This window comes from Monodelphis domestica, chromosome 1 (assembly GCF_027887165.1).
Source record: "Monodelphis domestica isolate mMonDom1 chromosome 1, mMonDom1.pri, whole genome shotgun sequence".
Lineage (NCBI taxonomy): Eukaryota > Metazoa > Chordata > Mammalia > Didelphimorphia > Didelphidae > Monodelphis > Monodelphis domestica.
Window position 1 is genome coordinate 287,816,651 of NC_077227.1, and position 23,569 is coordinate 287,840,219.

General features: G+C 34.7%; 1 protein-coding gene and 1 pseudogene across 1 annotated transcript in view; both read left to right on the top strand.

Annotated features, from left to right (window-relative positions):
* Window positions 1–23,569, top strand: part of SLC25A21 (solute carrier family 25 member 21) — a 989,784-nt gene that overhangs the window by 187,331 nt on the left and 778,884 nt on the right. The gene's annotated exons all lie outside the window — the stretch shown is intronic.
* On the top strand, window positions 4,505–22,921 carry LOC100029478 (glutamine synthetase-like; annotated as a pseudogene).

Consider the following 23,569-nt stretch of genomic DNA (forward strand, 5'->3'; position numbering starts at 1 on the left):
ATTTAAATTTTATCTTTTGTGTCCATTTCCAAAAGTGATTTCTTTCACTTTTCATTCTCCATTCTTTATTTCTGTCTAGACCCTCAATTTCTGATTCATGGTCTCTTTGATTACCTGTTCTTGGTCTTTTCTCTTTTTTCCTCATGTAATCGAAACTTCAAAGATATGTATTCTAGTTACTCCCCTGTAGGTGATTTCTGCTGCAATCTTGTAGAGCATACCCTATGTCTTCCATTTTTCCATTTTATGTCACTCCCAGAAGCATGCCAATTATTGTTTGTGTCATAAAGGAAACTAGTCCATAGTAGGGCCCCCACTATTTTTTATGATTATACAGCCCACCATTTCCTGATAACTTTATCCACCACACATATTTTCCTAAATGTCTCCCTGGTTTTATGGTCTCCCACTCTTCCAGGTGCCATTTGCCCAGAAGGTTCCAATACTACCACTTCCCAAGGTAGGATAAGTAGACATTTCAAGTACCAAATCCCCTATCCTTCACCAAGTGAAAGATTTCATCTCCTTTCAGAAACTAGTTCTCTATACTTGTAGAAGTATTTGTTAGAGGAACCTGCTCACACCATCAAAGTAAGATCTCTTTCCTTTCCTCCTACCCTTTTCTATCTTTCCTTCTCTTTTTTCACTAACTCTCAGTAGTCTCTTCTCTTTCTGAGACAATAGAATCCAACCCCCCCCCCCCCCCCCGTCTAGCCTTTTATTTGACCCAGATACAACACACATTCCTTTCTGTTCCCCTGCTCCCCTTCCCTTCTTTATCTACTTTCCTATGCTATAATGTTCCACACAAAAAAATAAACCAACAACAGATATTAACCCATAGAGAAGGTGATACTAGGTTCATTTCATAATCTTCTTTGCCTCTTCATTGCTACTTCTATCAGATTTCTACCTTCACCTTTTTCTCTTTGTACATATTTATTTTATTTTTGTTAGTATAATATTTATTTCATCAAATATTTTTCAATTTACATATAATTTTTAACAATCATTTTTTAAAGTTTTGAGTTTGAAATTATCTCCTTCCCATATCTCCTACACCCCTTGAGCAGGAAAGCAATATTGATTATATATGTGAACAGTCATGCAAGAAATATTCTGTAATATTCATGTTGTAAAAGAAAACATATAAAACAAGAAAAATAAAGAAAAAAATTCAAAGTGTGCTTCATTTTGTATTCAGAATTTATCAGTTCTTTCTCTGGAGGTGGAAAGCATTTTTCATCATGGATCCTTTGGAATTATCATTGATTCAATGTCTTGATTAGAGTAGCTAAATCATTCATTATAGATCATTGTTACAACATTACCTTACTATATAAAATATTCTCCTGGTTCTGCTCATAGCACATTATCTCAGTTCATATCAGAATCCCCAAGTTTTTCTAAAAGCATTCTGCTAATCATTTCTGTAGCACAATAGTATTCTATCACAATCATATATCACAACTTGTTTAGCCATTTCCCAATTAATGGACATCCCCATAATTTTCCATTCTTTGCCACCACAAAAAAAGGCACCATAAATCTTTGTACAAACATGTCCTTATTTTTTCTTTTCTAAAACTTATTTGATTATAGAATAGTATTGCTTAGTCAAAGAGCATTCAATTTCATAGTCTTTTGGTTGCAGTTCCAATTTATTCTCTAGAATGATCAGACCAGCTCCACCAACAGTGAATTAGTGTCTTAATTTTTCCACATCCTGTCTAATATTTGACGTTTTTCCTCTCTGTCATGTTAGTTAATTTGAAGGTGTAAGGTAGTGGTGTTTTAGAGTTGTTTTAATACTATTTTTTATGTTTTAATTGTATTTTTCTAATCAATAGTAATTTAGAACATTTTAATATATTTTTATATTTTATATTTTTTGATAGCTTCAATTTCTTCTTCTGAAAAGATCTAAATGGTCAAATCCTTTGATGATTTATCAACTGGTGAATGGCTCCAATTTTTATAAATTTGGCTCATTTCCCTATGTACTTGAGAAATGAGGCCTTTATCAAAGAAACTTTCTCTACATTTTTTCTTCGTTTCTTGCTTTCCTTCTGATTTTGGTTGCATTAGTTTTGTTTTTACAGACCTTTTTAATTTCATGTAATCAGAATTATCCATTTTACTTCCCATGATTTTACCAAAGATGTAATAGATATATCTTCCCATTCTCCCTTAATTTACTTACATGTCACCTATGTCTGCCATTTATTCATTTTAATTTTATCTCAGTATACAGTATGAGACTAATTTCAACCTGTTTTGCAGTTTTTCCAGCAATTTTTTTTTTGTCAAATTCTTCTCCTAAAAGCCTAGACTTTTGGATTTATCAAACATGTGATTACTATGTTCATTTACGACTGTGTTTTATGTACCTAATTTATTCCACTGAATCACCACTCTATTTCTTAGCCAATGCAGATTGTTTTTATGATTACCACTTTGTAACATAGTTTGAAATCTGGTACTGCTAGGCTTCATTCCCTCACAATTTTTTTTCACTCATTCTCTTGATTTTCTTAACCTTTCATTCTTTCAGATGAATTTTGTTATTATTTTTTTCTAGTTCTATAAAATAATTCTTTGGCAAATTGTTTGAGATGGCACTTAATAAGTAAATTAACTTAGGTAGAATTGTCATTTTTATTGTATTGGCTCAACCTACCCATTAAAAATAAACATTTCTCCAATTGCTTAGATATGTCTTTGCTTTTTGTGAAAAAAAATTCTATAATTGTGTTTATATAGTTCCTGGGTTTGTCTATGATATATTTTATAGCAAGCAGTCTATCATGTATTTTATATTCTCTGATGTAATTTTTATATGGGAATTCTCTTTCTACCTCTTGCTGCTGGGTTTCAATACTAATATATAGAAATGCTAATGATTTATGTGGGTTTATTTAATATCCTGCAATTTTCCCTAAGTTAGTTGTTTCAGCTAGTTTTTTAGTTGATTCTCTAGGGTTCTCCAAGTATAGCATATCATCTGCAAATAATGATCATTTTCTTTCTTCATTGTCTAGTTTTATTCCTTCATTTTCTTTTTCTTGTCATTGTTACAGCTAGAACTTATAAAAATAGAATAATAGTGGTAATAATTGACATCCTTATTTCAACCTTGATCTTATTGGGAAAGCTTCAGCTTTCCCCCTGGTATAAATAATGCTTACTTTTGGTTTTATTTTTTTTTTGTTTCTGTGCTTATATATATATATATATATTATATATATATATAATTACTTTTAGTTTTAGATAGATACTACTTATCATTTTAAGGAAAGACCCATTTATTCCTATGCTTTCTAGTATTTTTTACCAGGAATGGGTGTTGCATTATGTAAAAAGCTCTTTTTTTTTTGCAACTATTGATACACTCATAATATGGTCAATTATGTCTCTAGTTATACCGAACTATTCTTGCATTTCTAATGTAAATTCCACTTGGACATAGTATATGATCTAGGTGATTTATTGCAATAATCTCATTATTACTATTTTATTTAAAATTTTTGTATTGATATTCATTAATGAATTTGGTCTATAGTTTTCTTTCTCTGTTTTTGCTCTCTCTGGTTTAGGTATCCAAACCATATTTGTGTCATAAAAAAAAAAATTGTGATGGCTTAAATGGTATTGAGATTAATTGTTCTTTAAACATGTGGTAAAATTCATCCATAAATGCAATAAGTTCTGAGTAATTTTTACTTTAGGAGTTCATTGATGTTCAATTTATTTTTCTAAAATAGACTATTTTGGAATTCTATTTTCATTTCTATGAATATGAATAATTTATATTTTTGTAAATATTTGTCCATTTCATTTAGATTGTTAGTTATTGACATATAATCTGGTGATTTTGTCTTCATTGGTGGCACATTTACCCTTTTCATTTCTGATACTGGTAATTTGGTTTTCTTCTTCATTTTTTAAAGCAATGGTTTGTCTATTTTATTATTTTTTCCCCCACTAAAAGCAAACTCCTAGTTTTATTTAAAATTTCTTTCTTTTTTTACTTTCAACTTTTTCAGTTCTCTCTTCTGGTTTTCAGGATTTACATTTTGATATTTAATTGGAGATTTTTAATTTGTCCTTTAAAAACCAGAAAGTTTTTAAAAAATTGTCTGCCCAATTTATTGATCATACTCTTTCTCTATTTTATTGAGATAAGCATTTATAGTTATAATTTTTCCTTAAGCCCTGCTTCCACTATATCCCATAAATTTTGGAGTATCAATTCATTGTTTTCACGTAATGAAATTATTGATTATTTCTTTAATTTGTTTTTTGACCCACTCATCCTTTAAGATCATATAATTTAGTTTCCAACTCTGTTGATTCTCCTGTCCATATCTGTTGTATTCAGTACATTCATATTTCTGTTGTTTGTAGGTGTTTGAGAAGGTAATAATCTTTTCCATTCCAATTTTCTTTCTAAAAAATTGATTCAAACAGCTCTTTATTATTGAACACCTTTCTTTTTTCAAGTATGATTAAGTTCAGATTTGCAGCTTTAACCTGGGCTCATCCTGAGCTCTCTTATGGTTCTATCGTTGGCAGTATAGGAGGGGTAGGTACTACCTGAGCTCAGGGTCAACGAGCATCAAATCTTTAAAAAAATTTTTTTTTTAGATTCTGGGTACCAGCCAAAATTACTTTATCATTTGCCTTCAATTTCTGTTTTGGAGAAGTTTGGGAAGTCATGGAGATTATAGAAAATGTCTAGTCCTCTATCTTTTTTCTCATACGATCCCTCAAAAAGCTCTGTAAAAACCAACCAAAAGTAAGTACAGTACTGATTTCTCAATATTTTTTTAATAAATAGTATGATGGGGGGGGGGCAGAGCTGAGAATGGAAGGTACTTTCTCTGTTACAGCCACAACTGTCACTAGGGCCACCTCCATAGCCACCAGCTAGAGCTTCCCACCAGCCCAGCCGGCAGTGCCGTTGCCTTGAGCCCTCTCCTTTGCCTTCTAGTTCCCATACACTGTCAGGCCCAGGACTGCTTCCACCATGGCCACCTGGGCTAGTTCTCAATCAAGCAGCAGTACTTGAACCTGCCTCAAGGCAACAAAGTCCAGGCTTCCAAATTGATGGCATTGATGAGGGTATGAGCTGTAAAACCCAAACCCTAGACTGTGAGCCCAAGAGCATTGATGATCTACCTGAATGGAATTTTGATGGCTCCAGCACTTTTCAGTCTGAAGTGACATTCCCGCTGCTCTATTCCTAGCCCCCTTCCAAAAGGATCCCAACAAATTGGTTCTCTGTGAGGTTTTCAAGTATATTCGAAAGCCTGCAGAGACCAATTTGAGGCATACCAGTAAACCGATAATGGATATGGTCTCCAACCACAAATCTTGGTTTGGTATGGAGCAAGAATATACTCTCATGGGAACAGATGGACACCCTTTTGGTTGGCATTCTAATGGCTTCCCTGGGCCCCAGGGTCCATATTATTGTGGTGTGGGAGCTGACAAAGCCTATGGAAGAGATATAGCAGAAGCTCATTACCGAGCTTGCCTGTTTGCTGGAGTCCCTTGTGAAGGGACTGAAATGGGAGATCACCTCTGGGTCGCTGGCTTCATCGAGTGTGTGAAGATTTTGGAATGATTGTATCATTTGATCCCAAGCTAATCCCTATGAACTGGAATGGAGCTGGTTGCCACACTAACTTCAGTACCAAGGCCATGAGAGAGGAGAATGGTCTAAAGCATATTGAAGAAGCAATGGAGAGACTCAGCAAGACACCAAATATCACATCCGAGTCTACTTTCCTAAAGGGGGTCTGGATAATGCCCGACGCCTGATGGTTTCAATGAGACCTCCAATATCAATGAGTTCTCTACATGGTGCCAGCATCCACATTCCCAGGATGGCCAGGCAAGAGAAGAAGAGCTACTTTGAAGATCGCAGCCCCTCTGCTGACCCTTACGCAGTTTCAGAGGCGCTTAATCGTACCTGTCTCCTCAATGAGACACAAAAACTAAGTGAACTAGACCTACAGATACCTTCTGTATCCCCCACCCCATAACTCTTTTCTCATGCCCTTTTCCACCTCACCTGTCTCCTCTTCCATGTTTTCCTACTAGATGTAACTCAGGGCACAAAATACCATGGTTTTTTTGGTGCCCTTGCTTTTCTTTTGTGGGGGAAAGGGAGTAGGGTTGGGTGATTGTTTTTAATCTTTTCCCATCATTGAGGACTTTTTGAAGACTGAGAAAATAGTATGTTAGTGGGAAAAGGGGTTGGGGAACATAACCACTGTTTCCATCTAATCAAATTTGTACATTGACAGAGACTTATGGCTTCCAGAGAAAAAAATAAAAGAATAAATATTTGAGAGAGGCCATTTGGGGGTTAGGGGGGAGTGGAAAATGGGTAGAGGGAGGAATTTACTTGTTTTTTTTTTTGGTGGAATGGAGAGGAGTATTAAATTCATGCATGAGACTGTAAAAAAATAGTGTGATGATAAACACTAGACTAATATTAAAGGTCAGTGGTAAAAGCCTTGCTTTGAATAGATTATTCTCATGAAAATGTAGATAGATGGGAAAGAAAGCACTGAGCTTGAAAGTAACTGATGTTCTATTAGTTACATTTTCTAAATCCTAAATGTTTCTCACACCTTTGACACTTTCCCTTCTTTCTGATACAGTGAGAACTGATCTCGCAATGCTTTCAACATTGCTTCAGTTCTGGTCCACATTTCTTTTGCAGATTGTAGAAAGATATATGAAATGAAAAAATTATATGTAATATGAAGATTGGCAAAAAGTAGTTTCTTTCAGGCCCGATTTAGGGAAAAAAAAGCTGTAATATGATGAATCTTCTTTTGAGTTAGGAAAACACTTAGCTACATCTTTCTTATTATGATCTACTTCCAATCAATTGTTATTTCTTGAGGAAAAGGCTTTTCTCACATGACTCTCCATTACCTTTAGAATAACTTATAGATTTCTCTTATTAGCATTGAAATCCCTTCACAATCTAGCTTCAATCTAGTCATTCTAAACTCCCTTCAGCCAAATTCATCTTCTTGCTGTTCCTCACACACAATATTGCATGAATCATGGCAATACCTTAATATTATTTTCTTTCATAACTAGAACACACTTTTCTCAATTCATTTCTAGCTCTTGTAACTTGTCATTTCCTTCAAAACTGTTTATTTTATTTTTTAATTTGCTTTGTGTATACTTGCTTATTCACACTGTCTCCCTAGATAGAATGTAGTTTCTTCCAGGGGGAAGGAGTGTTTCATTTTTGCTTTTTTATTCCCATTGCCTCATATACGATAAATACTTTATAAATGCTTGTTGATTGTTTGACATAGGATGAGTTAATATTATTTACAGTGTTCAAAAAGGAAGAACAATGATTACAAGTAAAGGAGGCAAACTATTTTGGGTCTCAGCATTCCAACTTGTTTTGCTCTAGGAAGCAGTACTAATCGAAGTAATGCTTGTTTCATGTGAATACTTTGAATCCTGCCAGGGAACTCTGGTTTTTTAGGAATAGATAGTATCCTCTGCATGTTTCCTTATCAAAATTCAGATAACTTATCCAAAGAAAAGCATTTGAACTTTTCCCTTGAGTTTAGTACTTAACTTTACCATGAACAAAGCAACTTTAACCTCTATTTAATTCTTGGGTTGTTAAATTTGCTACAATTTCTGGTATTTGTCATTCATGTTTTACCTTTCATATGACTACCTAATAGTTTCTTGCTCTTACTTCTTAATAAAAATGCAGCTGCTCTTGGCTATTTGCAGGTACATTTATTTTTCATGAAGCATGAACAAGAGTTGTTAAAATTGCATCTGTAATGTACAAGTCAAGGGAGCCAGACACTGAAAAAAATCACAAGTCAGAAGTTTTTTCATGGTCAATTTAATTAAAATATGACTGACATTTGAAAATAGATATTTATGAAGGAGCAGGGAAAATTCTGGTGTCTCAAAAAATGTGAACTGGGTTATTTTTGTTACAGTTTTTAGTGTAGCTATTCAAATTTATTTACTTTTAAAAATTTTAAGTTGTTTTTCATTCACTTTGTTCTAACTCTTTATAAAAAAGTTTTCAGTTAAGTAGAAAGCTTTAGAAAAATCAGTTCATTTACAAATATGGCTTTAGCCTTTCATCTCTTTCCTAATATCATAGAAATTGTGCATCCGTTGTCCACCGTGACTGAATTATCATGCACACTTTAAATTTTCATTAAGATTCTTAGTTCTTGTCCACTTAAAATTTTAAAATTTAGTCTGACTTTTTTCAAGTCCTGAACATAAGTGAATAAATGTGACTGAAAATATCAGTATTGAACATTGCTTTGGAGCCTGTATTCTATCATTACAAACTCGAATATGGATCTATTTTCAAAAACATGTTTTTGAGTGATTCCTCAACATTTAAAAATTTACTTCTCATAGAAACTCAATAAGATCAATTTTATTTTCTTCATTTTAGATAAGAACCAGTGCACAAAATGTATATATTATTGTATTGTATGAAACATAAGAATTAAAGTAAAGATTAAAAAATTAGATCTACTGCCTGGTCTTTTTATTTATGTTGCCACTTATAATTTGATGCTCCACACACAAAAAAGGGAGAGCACTACTTACAATGAAAATAGAATCTGTTATACTTGTTTATTTTTTAAAAAATGATTCTATACACACAGAGATACAGAGTCATGAACACCCTATCTGTCTTTGAAAACTCAGGGCATAGCCTCTCAACCAAAATAGGACTTTTTTTTAAGGAAGCTCATCCTCTTCTCTTCAGATTATCTAAACTATTTGGAGGAGTCCTCAAATCAGGACTCATTTTATTATTTAATGTCCTATTTTTCACATTTAAAGATGATACTATTGGCTTTTAAGAGTATTACTTTGAGTAATTTTTACACTAGTGATAATGAGTTCCATAATAGCCAATTTGGCTTTTATAGTTTGCAAAGCTCCTTATAAATACTACCCCATTGTATTCTTCCAACAACTCTGAAAGCTAGTTACTATTATTATCTCAATTTTACAGCTGATAAAACTGAGATAAATAGAGGATAAATAATTTTCCAGGGTCACACAGTCAGTAAGTGGCTAAAGCTAGATTTGATGTGAGGATTTCTGGTCTAATGCTTTATTCAGTATGTCTTCTAGCTGTCTAACAAGGAGTTCTAAGTTAGACTACCAAATTCTTGCCTTGTCGCTATTGTGAGATAGTTGACAATGGGTAGAGGTATAATCTATGTTTTGTTAACATATTCACAATAATATCATTTATGAAATACAATTTAGATAGGACTTTCTACACAATAACATGGTGAAGTAAGAAGTGTATTATTATTATCATCATAGAATAGGAAACTGGGGATAAGAGATATTAAATGACTCCCAAAGTCATAAAGGGTCACGATCACTGTATAGTGACATTTTGGAATTTAAACTTAGGTGGTCTGAATTAAATATAATGTTCTTTCCATTTGTTATGCTGTATTTCAGTTTGAATAAAATAGAGCAAATAATGACTACATAAACCTGGAAGGCTAAGTGGGGAATAGGACTGCTCGCTCATTAAAGAAACAAAACCCAAATTTCTGTTCACTTCTTTATGGAACCAATGAAAGAGCTAAAATTGGAGACAAGAATTGTTCTCTCAGCATTTGATAAATACTAATTGAACTTGCAATCTATTAATTGATTATATTTTGATCTTGCTATAAGTTCTTTTTTCCTGGTAATGTCTTTTCTCTGATAGTATCCTTTAAATTGCTTCTCCCCTATCATTCCTCATTTTTAACATGTTGTAACCTGTGTGATCCTTGATTTAATTTCTTTGGTGTTTGTGGTATTCTTTGACCTACAACCATAGGATATCACCAGAAGACTATTGATCTAAAAAAAGTGAGGTTTTGTGTCAAAGAGAAATTTATGATTAATAAAAAATGTGGAATTTCCCAAAATTAATTGGTCTTGCTCTCTTCCTCATGTTTAATTCTAGGTTCAATATATCCATTTGCAATGCCTTTTCAAGATAAATGAACTAAACATATGAATACACTAATATTATGAGAATGTAGGATTTCATCAGGGGAAAGAATACTTGGCATAACAATTCTTTCCAAAAATGAAGACTGCAACCCACCAGTGACAGTAGAAAGACCAGGGAGTTGTCTGACATGAAAAGAGGAAATGGCTTGTCCCACTTCCAGGGTAGGAAGGCCAGGAGAGGAATGAATTTAAAGGGTTGAAAGGCCACTATGGAATGGTTGAAAAAAATCTGGAAAGTTTGCAGCCCCTTTCTCTTTGGTTTTCTTAATTATCCTTTTGGTGTATTTTTAGAGATTCTCTTAGCTATTGTTGCCAAAGACTAGAGAAAAAGAGAGACTGGGCTCTTCTAGGTCTTACCATGTCATTATCTTAGCTATAAATGGTAAGGTTAGTTTGAAATGGACTATTTAGGGATAGCATCAGAAAGCCTATTTTTAAGTTGATCAGTCGATCAACATTGATCAAGTAAATTCTATGTGGGAAATAAAGACAAAAGTGAGACACCTTCTACCTTCAAGGATCTGTTAGGGAGATGTGACATATAGACAACTAAGGAAAGATAGTATTTATCAAATAAATTTGAATGATTTGAGCAGGGAACTAAGAACTAGGGAAGACAGGAAAGAGCTATTGAAGTAGGTGGAACTTAGTCTCCATCTTGAAGGAAGTTAGGAGATAACAAGCAACGATGAGGAAGAAGATCCATTTAGGCATGGGAGGTGGCAGATGGAATGTCATATATAAGGGTTGGCTAATTGATCAATTTTTCTATAATACCTAGAATGTGTGAAACTAGTATGAGGGTGTGTAATCATCTTTGAAAGATAGACTGCAGTGATAAAGAAGTTCATAAGTTCAGTGGAGAGTCATAAGAAGAGGAATAACATGGTTAGACTTTTTGTTTTAGTCGTAGCCTTTGGGCAGTCATTACCTGCCCAATAAAAAGGTGGACTGAAGAGGGACTGCTTTAGAGGAGTCAATTTGTTTGGTATTGAAATAGCCTAACTAAGATATGATGAAGGCCTTTTTTGTGCTGTTTATTGTGTAAATAGAGAGAAAAAATATGTTCCTGTGCTAGAATTAGAATTGACAAGACTTGGAACCTAAATGAATATGTTTATTGAGAGATGGAGAAAAACTGGTGATAATTCTTGGTTGTAAAAATGGGTGATTGGAAGAATGGTGCCACTTTTAAAGAAATGATGAAATCTGGAGACAAGATGGGCATAGCTGAAATTATGAGATGTTTGTACTTGTTGAATTTAATTTGGTGGAGTTATCAAGCAGATAGTTGGTAATGCACGTCTAAATCTCCAATGAGAGATGAAGACTAGATATGGAGATTTGTGAATCAATTTGCTATCAGAATACTGTAGATATCAGTTGAATACATGGTAACTAAAGAATTCAAGAGAAAGAAAGAAGAAAGAGAAAAGTATAGGGCTCAAGGTAGAGCTCTTAAATAGAGAGGCAAGAAGTGTGATGAAAACCCAGGAAGGAGAGTATATTTGGAAGGGGATGGCCAATAGTGTCAGATTATAGAATGAGGTCAAAGAAACAAGACACAAATTAAGTATATTGTAAGATTAGTCTTTTGTGGAAAGTTGGAGCTTGTAATATAATTTTCTTTAGGGTAGCTATGAGAATTGAAAATATGAGAAGAGAATTCTATGAAAAGAAATTAAAGTTGATATTCAAATCAGTTTTAGGACTCTTTAGAAACTGCTGCCTTCTCTGAGAAATCTTTTATTTTCTTTTTAAAAAATTAATTAATTAATTATTTTATTTTATTTTTTGGGGGGTGTTACAATACTCACTTTATTTCCATCCCTCCCCTCCACCTACCCTTCTCACAGCCGATGGACAGTTTCATTGGGTTTTACTTGTGTCCTTGATCAGAACCTTTTCCATGTTGTTGATGTTTGCATTAGGATATTCATTTAGAGTCTACATCCCCAGTCATATCCCCTTGACCCATGTATTCAAGCAATTGTTTTTCTTCTGTGTTTATACTCCCACAGATCTTCCTCTGAACGTGAATAGTGGTTTTCTCATAGATTTCTCCAAGTTGTTCAGGATCACTGCATTTCCATTAATGGAGAAGACCATTACATTTGATTGTACCACAGTGTATAATGTTCTACTGGTTCTGCTCCTCTCACTCTGCATCAATTCCTAGAGGTTGTTCCAGTTCCCATGGAATTCCTCTGAGCACAATAGTATTCCATCACCAACATATACCACAATTTGTTCAGCCATTCCCCAATCGAAGGGCATCCCCTCGTTTTCCAATTTTTTGCCACCACAAAGAGTGCAACTATGAATATTTTTGTACATGTCTTTTTCCTTATTATCTCTTTGGGGTACAAACCCAGCAGTGCTATGACTGGATCAAAGGGCAGACAGTCTTTTAGCACCCTTTGGACATAGTTCCAAATTGCCCTCCAGAATGGTTGGATCAATCCACAACTCCACCAGCAATGCGTTAATGTCACCACTTTGCCACATCCCCTCCAGCGTTCATTACTTTCCGTTGCTGTCATGTTAGCCAATCTGCTAGGTGTGAGGTGATACCTCAGAGTTGTTTTGATTTGCATTTCTCTGATTATGAGAGAATTAGAACATTTTTTTCATGAGCTTATTAATAGTTTTGATTTCTTTTCTTTTCTAAATGCTTCCCTCTCTCTTCTCTCATCCAGTTAATAACCCATAAATCCCAAATACAATATAATTGCTCAAAAAGGTATGCAAAGCATATCATAACAGAATCAGATTTTTAGCAGAGATACATTTACAAAAATACATTTTTGTAACAATAAATATTGACCTAATATGCAACAATGTAATTTAATATTTTTTGCTTTAACAACAACAATTAACAAAAACTATTTATAGAGGCAGTGTTGTACAGTGAAAGAAAAAATGGGCTTTTGGGTTCAGATCTTTCCTCTAGTCCTTGATAACATGGTATTCAATTTCTCATTTGTAAAATGAACTTCTTGGCCTAAGCAACTTCTGAATTATTTTGTAATTCAAGATTTACAGTTCTATAATACTTCAATGTTTATAGAACACATTCCCACAATAACTTTGTTACATTAATTTTACAACTGCTATTACACATATTTTACATATGAGGAAACTGAAGTACAGAGATATGAAGCTCATGACCACATAGCTAATTTTAAAGCTTAGTTAATAGTGAACCAATAAGCATTCAATAAACTCCTATTATGTGCCAGTCTCTGTGACAACTCTTGGAGATATAAAGAAAGGCAGGTTCTGCCCACAAGAAGCTCACAGCCCAATGGAGGAGACAAGAAGAATAAATTGGAGATACTTACTAGGAAGAAGGCATTAGCACTGATGGGGATCAGGAAAAAGTTTTCTGAAGATAGTGGGAATTGAAGGAAGCCAGAGAAACCAGGAGGTAGAGATGAGGAAGGAAAGAATTCTGAGTATGGTGGAAAGCCAGTGAAAGTACCCAGAGTTGGAAGATACAGTGTCTTGTGTGAGTAACATCAAGGAAGTCACTGACACTATATTGTAGAGTCTAGGTAGGAGGGAAAATATAAAGAAAGTGGGATAGTAAGGGGAGGCCATATTATGAAGTACCTTAAAGGTCCAACTGAGAATTTTATATTTAATTCTGGAGATAATAAGATGTCACTAGAATGTGTTGAATAGAGAGGTAACTTGATGAGATCTATGCCTTAGGAAAATCATTTTGAGAATTCTGTGGAGCTTGGGCTAACATAGAGACAAATTTGATGCAGAGAAACCAACCAGTAGTCTGATGCATGTCTCATGGTTTATCATTATGTTGATCATGAGTTTAAATTCTTTCAAAGTTATTTTTCTTTTTAATATTTTAAAATTTTGTTGTTAGAGTATACATTTTTCTCCTAGGTCTATTTATTTCCTTCTGCCTCAGTTCCTAGAGATCTTCCTGGTTTCCTCTGAAACTATTTCATCATTTCTCAAGGCACAATAACATTTGATGGGAATCAATAATATTTATAATGTAAATATCAACTCCCTCAGGAGACTTTACATAGTAGAGCCAAAATTAGTTCAATAAAGTGTTAGGTGCAATATAATATGCACTATGATCAGAGTAATCATTTTTCTGTTTTTTTAAAAAATTACAATAAAAGTAAGTGATTAGAATTCCCAAGAAAGAAAAGAACTTCCCACTTTTTGTAAGGCATTTAAAAGATGAGGCATATTCCATTTTTTGCTTAAATTTTTATTTGTAAAAGATATTTTTCAATTGTATTGTTTAGAAGTTCTCTCATTAAATCCTTTTTTTCCTTAGCTTTCTATGGCTCAATTTCCTTTAGGACTATGATACTTATTTGTTTTAAATTTGTAGCCAGCTGTCATATTATATTATTAGCTTCTGCCACCCTGAGTGAATTATAACTAAATCAAACTATACTATTAGTTGATCAAAATAATGTTTGAGGTAAATTAATCAAAAGCTCTAACTTTTGTTCTGAAAACGTTGCCAGTACATAGAGAGTTGCCAATAAAGAAATAGATGACCTAAGGAAATGTCTAGCTTAACAAATGTATATCTTCAAATTGGAAATCTAATTATTTGCCTTAGATTCTCACTGCTGGGAACTTAATGCAAGATCATGTTAAATAAACTTATTATTTCCGTTTTTCATTTAACCTATGGATTGTAGTATGACCAATCTGTTTTATATCCTCAATCAACAGATGATTGTATTTGGTAATAATTTATCAAGAATAAAAATCTGTTTTTGAAACTAATCACCACATGTTAGGTCTGCCCTTTTTCAAAACCACCATCTGATATTCATTTTGTCTGCAAGACAAACATACGGATGAAAATGCATCTACCCCAGGATACAGCAGTGGAATGAAGCATTTCCACTCTTTGTATATATTTAGAACATTCTCTTTTTTCCCAACAGATGGCCCGAATTTTGGTGTTAAAGAAAAAAAAATCAATTTTACATAGTACAGACAAATTGAACAAGCACACTCTGTATTTCTGATTATTTTATAGCAAAATGTTCAGGAGAATCCAGGTTAGATCAGGTCAGATATAAACTTCATAGCTTTTTCACATTTCTTGTAGGTATTTTAGCTGAATAACAAATGAAGAAATGAATTGAAAATTATGAGATATGAATTTATTTTTGTGGACCTCATTTATAATTTTTAAAAATTTACTGGTTTTTGTTTATGCTAAATACTAGAAATCTGAAGCTTATTCAGTCTTCCTACCATTTTATTCTACCTCAACAAATGAATCTTTCTGAATTTATTAAAGTAACAGATAATAATTGCTCCTTAATCTCTTTAATAGCTCAGTATTTCACCTTGTTTCTTCATTGAATGTAGTAGTAGTAGTAGTAGTAGTAGTAGTAGATTTCTTTTCAACAGTTATATGGCCTTGACTCCTTTGGGAAAAACCGAAAAAAAACACCCAAATAATTTCATTCAGAAATCTTATGTTTTTGTTCTTCCTAAATACTTTCTATTATGTTTCTTATAAGTTTTATTTTGATAGAAAATAGCTAATTTCCTCCCAGAATCAAGTTTTAATATATATTTCAGAAGTTGGTTCCAAAAACTCATTTTTATTTATTTAAATTTTCTTTTTATTATGAACCTATTAATTGTGAACATTCCCATACATGCTAGACAAAAAGAAGTCTATATGGAAGCAAGGATATATATTATGTAGTTTAAAAGTATTTATTATAATTAACAGCAATATTATCCCTGCTTTTAATATGTATTTCAGAAGTTGGTTCCAAAAACTTATTTTTATTTATTTAAATTTTCTTTTTATCATGAACCTATTAATTGTGAACATTCCCATACATGCTAGACAAAAAGAAGTCTATATGGAAGCAAGGATGTATATTATATAGTTTAAAAGTATTTATTATAATTAACAGCAATATTATCCCTGCTTTAGTTGTCAGTATCCATTTCTGATCTTCCTTCTCTTGACTTTGTAATTTTTGTATTACTGACATTCTTTCCCCACTCTTTTTCTTCATCTTTCATTTTTTTGGGGGGGATGGCATTATTATTACTACTTAGCAACTCACTTCTTAGCATTTAACATAGTGCATGGCACATATAGTAGGTGCTGATAAATGTATATTTCCTTTCTCCCTTCCTTTTATATTTCTTATCTCCCATTATAGCAAGGGCAGGTAAAAATTGCAAGAATGATTGACAGGGATTGAGACTTAGAATCTTTCCTGAGCTGTTTGGGTCAGAGTTCCAAGGAACAGTTTACCAGCTGATGTAGTCTGGAGCTGAAAGGTGAAGAAGGAAGGTGTGTAGCTGAGGCTATTTGAAAATCCATCTATCAAGCAACTGGCCTTTGAGGATCAACTGGCTGAGGGTGAGAGAAAATCTCTACTTTTCTAGTGCACAGATAGACTTGGGAGAAGACCCCTACCCTACTGAGACCATATTAGGAAACCACAACTTGGATTCCTGCTATCTAACCAGCCATTGATTCTGCGTGTGTGAGAATTCTGGGTTTACTGTGGGATTTATTCTTAATATTCTTTAGTTAAGATAGACAGTGTAAACATAGATAATTAAATATAGTGGGTAAAAGTCAGATGCTACCCCTACACCTTATTCCCTTCCCAACAACTTTTCCTTAACTAAAGAAGCAATAGAGGATATCAGACCAATCATTGAATCCCTAATCCAACAAGGGATCATAATACCTTGCTTCTCAGAATATAATACACCTATATTTCCAAACAAAAAGCCAAGGCTAGATCAAAATGGCAAAGTGGTATATAGATTCATATAGGATTTAAGAGTGGTAAATTATTATGTGGTAAAAACACACCCTATTGTACCAAGTCCAGCTGCTATAATTTCTTCAATTCCAAGTCAGGCAAGATATTTCACCATGATTGATTTATGCTCAGCATTTTTCTTGATACTAATTCACAAGGATTCTCAAAAGATCTTTGCTTTTACACGCGAAAAAACTGAGTGGACATGTACTCCTCTTTCATGAGGTTTCATCAATTCACCAAGCTGATTTTCACAAATTTTAAATAGTGATCTAAAAAACATAACATTCAATGTGCATTTTGTGGATGATATTCTCCTTGCATCCCCAAATTCTAAAGTGTGTCTAAGAGATAGCAAGATTCTTTTGATAGAATTATATATGTGTGGGCATAAAATCTCCAAGGCAAAATTACAATGGGTTTTGCCTTGAGTGAATATCTTGGATTTGTGTTATCAGAGGGTCCCAGAAGTATCACACAGAAAAGAATAGCAGACATCCAGAAACTGAGTGCTCCTAAGACCAAAAAGCAACTCAGAGTTGTTCTTGGAACAAATGGTTTTTGTAGGCAATGGATACCTGGATATAGTGAATTAACAAATTGTTTAACATATTTAACCAATAATACAGAACCAGAATGTCTGAAACTAAAATCTAAACATCTGCAAGCCTTAAGTAAGCTTAAAGAAGCCATTTTATCTTGCTTTGGGTATCCTGGACTGTACAAAATCATTCCAACTGTTTGTAAATGAAACAGAAGTTATTGCTTCTGGTGTACTGACACAGACTTTAGGACAAAGTTATCATCCAATTGGATATCATAGTTGTCAGCTTGATCCAATAGCTGCTGGTACAGTTCCTTGTCTAAGATGTGTAGCAGCTGTGTCTATGTTAGTCCAGAAGTCAGCAGATTTAGTTTTGGGATGTCCATCAACTGTATATTGTTCACATCAAATAGAAGCACTAATGATGAAATTACATAATCAAGCATATCCAGATCAACAAATATCTAAGTATGAAATTATATTCCTAGGTAGTGAGAACATCCAGTTAAAGGGGTGTAGGTATTAAATACAGCTACACTTCCTGATTTGCCAAAGAACCAGTGAACCATTACATGAGTGTGTAGAAGTAGTAGATCTAATGAATATGACTAGGATGGATTTGAAAGACACTCCTATTGAAAATCCAGACTTGGTGTTATTCACTGATGGTTCTTCATATTTGTGTAATGGAATTATATGTACAGATGCTGCAGTTGTCACAGAATTTGAGACACTGTAGTATGGATCATTACCTAGTAACCTTAGTGCTCAAGGGGCAGAGTTGGTCTCTTTGAAGCAAGCATGTCTTCTAGCTGATGGTAAAAGTGCAAATATTACAGACTCTCTTTATGCATTTTGTGTATGTTGTGCTACAGGAAAAAAACTGGAAACAGAAAAAACTGGAAACAGCGAGGTTTTATTACTGCATCTGGAAAAAACAATTGCTCATGCAGAAATAATAACTAAGTTGTTGGATGCTATCCAAAAACTTCAAAGGCTAGCAGTGATCCATTGTAGAAGCCATACTTATAGCAGAGATTCAGTTTCTAAAGGAAATCATAGAACTGATATAACTGCAAAATTTGCTGCCAGAAATGCTACTGCGTATGTAATGAATTTGTCAATTATTGAATCTGATGATCTAGAAAAAACTTATGTAGACTCAGAAATTCAAAACTGGAAGGAGAAATTTGGGGCAAGGAAAAAACATGGATTATGGGTTGCAGACACTGGAAAACTGCGGTTACCAAAAGATTTGTATACCTATTTGTGTCAAGTCATCGACACAAAAGGTTATTTTGGTACTCAGTCTGTAGTTGACTCTGTAAAGAGACAATGGGTAGCACTGGGAACAAGTACTGTAGCAAATAAAATCTGTACAAGTTGTTCTGTTGGCCAAAAATTCAACCAAGGGACATTCATACTGAAAGGTTTAGGTGGTAGACCTTTAGCATATTGTCCATTTGAGAGAGTCTGCAAATTGATTACATCAGCATGCCAACAGCTGAAAGATACAAAGTTTATGGTAATAGTGGATAGATTAACTAAATGGCCTGAAGCATTTCCATCAAATACAAATACAGCTAGCTTTGTGGTAAAAGTGTCAATTAAGGAAATTATTCCTAGATTTGGAGTACTACTTACCATAGACTCTGATAAGGGATCTCATTTCACCCAGGATATCCTGAAAAGAGTCTATGAGAATCGAGGAATAAAATCCAAATATAATGTTCCTTATCACCCACAAAGTTTAAGTCAAATGGAGTGTGTAAATAGGCAACTCAAGACTATGGTGGGGAAAACCTGTGCTGAAACCCATCTAAAAGGGCCAGCTATTCTTCTGATACCTTTGTTTTACCTATGTACGAGACCAAGAGCAGATTTACTTATATCATCCTATGAAATTCTCTTTGGATATGCTCCATTTACAGGCAAAAATTTGTAAGACAGTCTATACATCTCTCTTAGGAGATTGTCAACTTGCTTTATACTTAAGTGCTTTACAACAATGCCTTAAAGAATTACATCATATGGGAATATTGATCCAAGCTGGTCCATTGGATGATTCTCTCCATAATTTCAAACCAGGATATATGGTATATGTGAAAAATTTTGCTAAACCATCAGCAACACAAGAGAATTGGGTAGGTCCTTACACAATTGTGTTACTTTCTCCATCTTCAGTAAAAGTTTTAGGTAGAGATTCATGATATCATTGTTCATATATAAAATTAGCACATGGTATTAATAATGAAAATGTATAAATTATTGAGGAAGAAAATGAAGAAGAGATTGTAGAAAGTAAGAATCATCCAGCAAATTAAGTCTGCAGTCAGAAAGATCAATAAGGAGAAGACCATTACAGTGGAGTAGGACATTTGGAAGAGGACAATGCAGATGAAGAAGAGGATTCAGGAAATTAATGGACATTGTTAAAAGACTGGAAGGACTTATAAATATTGGGATAATTACTTTGAAAGGAATTTATAATGAAGAAGATCAATGGATTAAAATTTGGGTAATGTATAATAACACAAAATAACATACATATATGTATATATATATACATATATATATGTATATATATAAACATATATTCACACAAACAAACATATTTACTACCATGAATTTGGAGAAGAAGAATTCTTCAAGCAAAATAAGATGAGAAGAGAAGGAAAGATCTGAAGTAGTGGTAAGTATAATACATGCAATAGGAACATAACACTGTAAGGTGTAAATTTAGGGTTGAGACTGAATGTAATAATTATTGGTCATCAAGGATTTAATTTCTTAAATCCTAAATGAAACACTCAAGTCAGAATGGAATTTTATGGTGATTTAATTATAATAAGAGGAAGAAATTAAGAAAGAGAGAGAGAGGAAGGGGGGTGAGAGAGAGAGAGAGAGAGAGAGAGAGAGAGAGAGAGAGAGAGAGAGAGAGAGAGAGAGAGAGAGAGAGAGTTAACTCAAACTGCTCTGGCTCAGGCTGAGCCAGGCAGGAGTTCAAGGCCTTGGTCAAGGGCAGCCTTTCCCAGAGAGCCAAGGGAAAGGGGAGTCTGTCTTATCACTCACCATGTAACTGATTCAAGGAAACTGTCTGAGGGAGCTCCTCCAGGCTCGAGTTCCAGGATGGAACTGGTGCCCCGCCCTCTCCACAGGAAGTGATGAGAACTCCAAAGGCAGTTCTCTACACCACTTCCTGTGTCTCACAGGTGCCAATAGTGGCTCAAGCTTGGCTTAGGACAGCTCAGGGGACAGTCAGTTGTTTCTGATTTGTCATTTGCTAGCACATGCCAGTGTAGTGTGGGTGTGTACATTCCTGGGTGCTAGACTAAGCAAGATGGAGAAAATCTAAAAATCACAGTCCCCCCTGATGATGATTGGGGGACTAGTCTCTCTAGTTGATCACTAAACATATGTGTCATGCACACCAAAAATTTCTAACTGCAAGTGTATACAAAATTTTACCCTCTAAGAGGAAAACTACAATAGTTAGAGATAAGGGGGAAATAGAAGAGAGAGAGACAGCAAAGCCAATGTTTTTCTGGGGGCATTGACAAAAGCCAATTAGGGAGCAGTCCCCTTTGGCATAAGAGTGTACATTCAAAATAAATGTTCAATCAACCTTCAGTTCAATCAACAGCACCCTAAAGTTCATTCTCAATCTTCCTGTAGTTTAAGGATTTAGGTATCTTTCTGCAAACAGTTCATTCTCTGGATTTTAGGAGTTAGCAAGCTTTTTCCCTGAAGATCTTTCTTAAACAAAAATTTAAATCTTGGATTTTATGAAAATACAACCATCCCTGAAGAAGGTGTTGAAAAACACCCAGTTCAGCTCAGGATGCAAGGTTTAGTTATGGGTGTGTGTGATTCCATTTAAAAACAAAAACAACAAAAACAAAAGACAAAAGAAAAAATAATGGAAGAAAAATTAAACCCTTTTATTATATATATATATACATATATATACATATATATATATATTTAAAGAATCCAAAATCATTATCAAAATATCAAAAATCTATGTATACAAAATTTTGAGTAAGGAAGAATAAATTTCTAACAGGCCCTTATATTAAGGTTCAATTAAAGATATTTCTCATCCCACAAGTCTGTAGGACAGAATGCAGTAATATTTCACTTACCCATTTGCAGCCAAGACTATAGGAAGATGCCATAATATAGGAGAGAAAGAAGGACCAGATTTTTATTTTGATAGGGAAGTGTCATTCCCTGGTCTGATTTTACCTTCATTCTCAGGGATAAAGGGAGCCAGGATGATAGCCAAACTTTGGCACTTGTCTGTAAGTATTTTCACAAAGAGTGTGGATACAAGGAAGGCCTACATCTTAACGTATGTCAAACATCACAACCTCGAGTCTCACACTAGGTTCAAGTCCTTTGTATTGGCTTAGAAGGACATCAATCCTACCTGGATTGGTTTCTTTTTCTTTTCCTTTTTTTTTTGACCTGTGTGCTTTTTTGGCACTATTCAGGTTAAGTCTGTACTCCTTTATGATCCCGTTCCCTAGAATCAGACACAAACATTAATCACAGTCCCATAACAATTATCAATAATTTAAGTAAGCCTACATCAGAAGAAGATGTGGCCCAAAGAGACTCTGGTATATCTGTAGATATTTCAAAGGTGGGAGGCTATTTTGCCTCTTGGCTCTCTGAAAGAAGTACAGGGATTAAATTTAAAGATTCCTCAGGTACTTCCAAGGACATAGAGCCATCTGGGGTGCAAATTATTGTGGCTTGTAGTTAACATAGTAAATCCCTCCCCAGCAAGTTTGTGGGGGATCCTGGCATCAAAATAAAAGAATGTTCAACAGTTAGGGGTCATACGCATACCATGTGAGGAGAAATTTTTGGGAACTTCAACAGTGTTCCTGATACACCTACTACATTTAGAGAGCCAATAGAGTCACATTTTGCATCTGGTTTGCTTACCAAAACTGTCCTAGATGCCCCAGTGTCCATAAGACAATAATAGTATGAATTTCCCACCTTTAATGTGACATGAGGTTCCTTACTATGTGTGAGGGAGTGTATAGGGATTATTGGCATTAAAATATCAGCGTATGGAAAATCAAAGGTTTCACTCTTTGATTCCAAGGTCCTCACCACCCCCCCTTCACACCTTCATAAAGATGCTTGGGTAGTTGTTTGGGATCCCCGACACTGTTGGTGGTTTTCACACAGAGTATAGTGTGGATGAGTTCCGTTTTTAAAAATAATTAATATTGGTTCTTCCTCAAATGATGGAAGATCTTCCTTGAATTTATTTAAATCTTCAGGGTTAAAAGGTGTATGGTGTCTTATAGTTCCCATCTTTATTAAAGGTGGGTACTTCCCTTAACAGAAATAAACTTCTATTTGTATTATCTAGTGTTTCTTTTTCTAGGTTTCTTGCTCCGTTTTCAATGGGGTAGGTAAGAGAAGAGGAAGGGGTGGGATGGTTAAAAGTAGGAGGGGTTAAGGTAGTGTGGGCAGGGCAGGTAGCATGGGTGGGTGGGGTAGCCAGGGCAAGGGGTTAGGGATGGAAGCATCAGAGGCAGGGGTAGGAGCTAGGGCTGAGGGTGTCGGGAAGGAGGCATGGGGAGGGGGAGGAGCAAGGACTGAGTGGGCAGGGGGAGAAGCAGGTTGGCTAGGAGTGGGGGGCTAGGGCTGAGGGGGCAGGACAGGAGATATAGGGAGGGGGAGGGGCTAGGGCTGAGGGGGTGGCAGGAGAAGGGGTTGGTTAGGAGTTGGGGGGGCTAGGGCTGAGAGGGCAGGACTGGAGGTATAGGGAGGCGGAGGGTCTATGGTTGAGGGGACAGGGGGAGAACTGGGTTGGTTAGGAGTGGGGGCACTATTTGAAAACTAGGAGCCAAATTGCATAGAGCAGGGTGGGACAGGGAATCTGATAATGATGGATTATGGAGAGATAAATCACAATTTGAGATTCCTAAAACCCACCATCACTGTGGGAGATTCCACAGTTCTGACAAAAGGCATCTCAATGGATTAAAAAAACAAACAAACCCGAACTTTAAAGAGACTGGAGGTTATATTTTTAAGACTTTTCAGACTCCAATGTTTTATAAAAATCTCTGTATTTTATTGCATTTTGCTGATTGTTTTGTTTAAGATT